This window comes from Schistocerca nitens, chromosome 4 (assembly GCF_023898315.1).
Source record: "Schistocerca nitens isolate TAMUIC-IGC-003100 chromosome 4, iqSchNite1.1, whole genome shotgun sequence".
In the NCBI taxonomy this organism is placed as follows: Eukaryota; Metazoa; Arthropoda; class Insecta; order Orthoptera; family Acrididae; genus Schistocerca; species Schistocerca nitens.
Window position 1 is genome coordinate 927,238,347 of NC_064617.1, and position 4,571 is coordinate 927,242,917.

The following is a 4,571-nucleotide window of genomic DNA, read 5'->3' on the forward strand; positions in this document are numbered from 1 at the left end:
GCGACAATATAGGCTAACTGCCCGAAAGCTGCGCAGCGGGGAGCGGGCAGAGCGCTCGATGACGTCAGAACGCGATCAGACGCTGTAGGGTCCTGAGTAGCGACTGTTTGTTCGGATGTGCCTAGTACCGTTCTGCAAAATCGAAAAAACGAAAGATCCGGGCTCATTGCTATCCAATTTGATACTGGAAGGACATACATTTCTGAAAGTCCATTTATTCAGCCTACGGGTAGGTCCAAATATTCTCGTGAAAAAGTGAGAATGGTTTGGAGAGTCTAATACAGTGTATGAGAGACTACGATTAGATCCTGATAAATCCCACGAATGAACAAAAATGTCTGTGTCCAATATAATTACCTTTGGAAAAAGGTCTGTACACGCTTGAGGCTACACTACATCCGTTTCCACTCAAGTACACTGGTGTCCAAAATTAAAGCAACACACAGAAATTGTGCAAAGTTGCCTTTATTTTGCAAGAAAACAATATAAACCGGTGATAGTAATGTACAAACAACATAAAGAATGTTGTTGTTGTCTTCAGTCCTGAGACTGGTTTGATGCAGCTCTCCATGCTACTCTATCCTGTGCAAGCTTCTTATAATCTACCAGTACCTACCGCAACCTACATCCTTCTGAATCTGCTTAGTGTATTCATCTCTTGGTCTCCCTCTACGATTTTTACCCTCCATGCTGCCCTCCAATGCTAAATGTGTGATCCCTTGATGCCTCAACACATGTCCTACCAACCGATCCCTTCTTCTTGTCAAGTTGTGCCACAAACTCGTCTTCTCCCCAATTCTATTCAATACCTCCGCATTAGTTATGTGATCTACCCATCTGATCTTCAGCATTCTTTTGTAGCACCACATTTCGAAAGCTTCTATTCTCTTCTTGTCCAAATTATTTATCGTCCATGGCTACACTCCATACAAATACTTTCAGAAACGACTTCCTGACACTTAAATCTATACTCGATGTTAACAAACTTTTCTTCTTCAGAAACGCTTTAGTTTCCATTGCCAGTCTAAATTTTATGTTCTCTGTACTCCGACCATCATCAGTTATTTTGCTCCCCAAACAGCAAAACTCCTTTACTACTTTGTCTCATTTCCTAATCTAGTTCCCTCAGCATCACCCGACTTAATTCGACTACAATCCATTATGGTTCAAATGGCTCTGAGCGCTATGGGACTTAAAATCGGAGGTCATCAGTCCCCTAGAACTTAGAACTACTTAAACCTAACTAACCTAAGGACATCACAAACATCCATGCCCGAAGCGGGATTCGAACCAGCGACCGTAGGGTAGCGCGGTTCCAAACTGAAGCGCCTAGAACAGCTCGGCCACATTGGCCGGCTACATTCCATTATCCTCGTTTTGCTTTTGTTGATGTTCATCTTATACCCTCCTTTCAAGACACTGTCCATTCCGTTCAACTGCTCTTGCAAGTCCTTTGCTGTCTCTGACAGAATTACAATGTCATCGGCGAACCTCAAAGTTTTTATTTCTTCTCCATGGATTTTAATACCTACTCCGAATTTTTCATTTGTTTCCTTTACTGCTTGCTCAATATACAGATTGAACAACATCGGGGAGAGGCTACAACCCGTAAAGAATACAGAACTAAAAAACTGCCACAGTGGAAAAAAAGTTTTTTTTTCAATTTAATGGATTTTCACACATTCGGACAACTGATTAATGCGCTCAGTATGGGGTGTGACCACCTCTGGCAACAATACAGGTCTGACAACGACGGAGCATGCTGTAAAAGATGTCATCAATCTCATGTTGAGGCAATAACGCCCATTCTTCCTGTTGATCAGCTCATAGGACCTGGAGAGTCGTTGGATGCTGACGTCATGTAACTCGTCTACCCAGTGCATCCCAGACGTGCTCTACGGGATTCAAATCGCAAGGACGAGCAGGCCACGTCTTGCGTGCAGTATCTTCCGATTTCAAGAATACATCAACCACCTGTGCTCTATGAGGTCGAGCATTATCGTCCATCAGTACAAAGACTGGGCCTACAGTACCATGCAACAACCGCACATTAGGTCCCACCTCGCACGCAGTTAAGCCTTGCCGATTCACCCATACATTTCATGAAGAGGTGAGTGGTCAGCATAATCCCTGCCCTCACCACCTTTTTCGATAATGTTTGGGTCCTGAGGATGTGTTCCTCGTTCCCTCAGATGCGAATCCGTCAATAATCACTCTCCAGACCAAACTGCGATTCATCTGTGAAAAGAACATCGGCGCACTGTTCGACAGTCCAGATGGCATGTTGTCGACTCCACTCTCTAGACATGCCCGTCTGTAAAGACGCGCCAGAGGTACACACATAGCAGCTCTCCGACAATAAAGGCCACTCTGACGAAGCCTGCTGTACACCGTTTGCCTCGATACAAAAAGTCAAGCGGGCAGATACCCGTTGTCTGCAGTGCTAAGGCTGTGCCACTGCAGTCAAATAACGACCACCTTTGTCTCATGTCGCATGTGTTCAGTCCTGTCCTGGTCTTCGGGACACAGTTTCACTCTCTATAAATTATCGCCACATCCGAGAAACAACAGAACGGTTCACAATAACCCATCGCACCACATCAGTTTGCGACTTACTTTCATTCTTCCTAAGGTCCTCCATCGCAGACTGGTAGGCGTCTCCTCAGAGCAAACACTACCCAATTTGATAGGTCCCCTGACGTCAGTCGCCGTATCGTGAATTAGACACAGGACGGGGAAATAGTGAATTGTTGCCTAAATTTGGGACACCAGTGTGTCAGAGGAAAAACTTTTGGTTACGTTTATGTAATGACGAGTTAATTCAAAATTTTTCTGCTTTTAAAATTTTTATTTAAAATGAGAATTTTATTACACAATTGCAGCTAAGATTAGTGGCAAGAAATATGCAAGACGTGTTTGTGAATTAATATTATCAGAACAACACAACAAAAAATTTACTTACTGTCGTTGCTATTTCACTTAGTATCTTCCTTCCAATCGACCTATTTTTATACAGAGAACAACTAGATTGCCAAGTTTCTAGTGCTTCTTGTACCACTGTGATAATTTCTTCAAGGGACATGGCCCAACGCTCGCTGCACTCCCGGGAAACAGAAACTGGTTTGTGTTATGCGCAGGTTCCGCTGCATGCCGCTACTGCCAACTGTTATCCCCTGCCGAAAAGTTTGGCGCCATGACACTTCCCTATAGTTAAATAGGTTTGTGTTGTACGCTGCAGGGGAAGCGATGTTCAACGCTGACCTCCCCATTCCACTGGCGTTACGGCTATAGTCGGGACATGAAGATGGGAGGGGTGGTCACTGTCAGGTTACGTGCGCATGAGGAATAGAGACGAGGTGAAACAATTAAAGCAAAGCCTCCATTCCGTGGAAAATTGTACGTATTGAGAGACACAGCCCACTAAAGATAATGAAGGGACGAAGGTTCTGAGTATAGCCAATCCATCGTAGAACTTTTACCAGCGGTTAATGAATAATCTGCTCACAAGATAGAATTTCCACAGTTTCAGTGTTTTCAAATATGTTTCTGGTTATTGTTTCTAGGTAAAGAGGAGTACGAGCGGTACCAGTGAAACGTACCAGAAAATTGGTATATGACGTAAAAATAAACGAGAGCAGAGGAAAAGCATCAGTTATGTCATTGGAAATCGGTAGATGTGATGTACCTGTACAGACAAACACCTGATCACAATTCCAGAAAAATTGGATGATTTACTCAAGAGAAAGACACTCACAAATCGAGCAACTCAATATCGCGTTGGTCCATCTCTAGACCTTATGCAAGCAGTTATTTGGGTCGGCATTGAATGAGTTGTTGGATGTCCCTCTCAGGGATATCGTGTCATATTCTGTCCAATTGGCGCGTTGGTTCATGAAACTCACCTGCTGGTTGGAGGGCCTTGCACCACTCCTCCAAACATTCTGAATTGGGAAGATACCCGGCGACCTTTCTGGCCAAGATATGGTTTAAGCACTCCGTCTTCAGGCCACAAGTGGCCCATCGGGACCATCCGACCGCCGTGTCCAGATGAGAATTACAGATTGGAGGGGCGTGTGGTCAGCACACCACTCTCCCGATCATTATGATGTTTTTCTTTGACCGGAGCCGCTACTATTCGGTCGAGTAGCTCCTCAACTGGCATCACGAGGCTGACTGGCAACAGCGCATGGCAGCCTGGATGGTCACCTATCCAAGTGCCGCCCACGCCCGACAGTGCTTAACTTCGGTGATCTCACGGGAACCGGTGTATCCACTGCGGCAAGGCCGTTGCACCAAGATATGTTTTAGAAAGCAGTAATAGCTCTCACTGTCTGGGACTGGAAATTATCTTGCTCCAGTATAACGCCAGGATATGCAATGAAGGACAACAAAACGGGACATGGAATGTTGTCGACTTACGGGTGTGCTGTAACAGTGTCGCAGAAGAACCAAAGGCAGTCCTACTAGGAAAAGGAACGGAACTTCAGACCATCACTCCTGGTTGTTGGGCCGCTAGTCAGATCGTCATCGCACCGCTGTCTGGGGCGTCTTCACACAGCCTTCGGCCTGAA

General features: G+C 45.2%; 1 pseudogene; it reads right to left on the reverse strand.

Annotated features, from left to right (window-relative positions):
- Positions 1-4,174: 4,174 nt before the first annotated feature.
- On the reverse strand, positions 4,175-4,292 carry LOC126254223 (5S ribosomal RNA; annotated as a pseudogene).
- Positions 4,293-4,571: the final 279 nt, after the last annotated feature.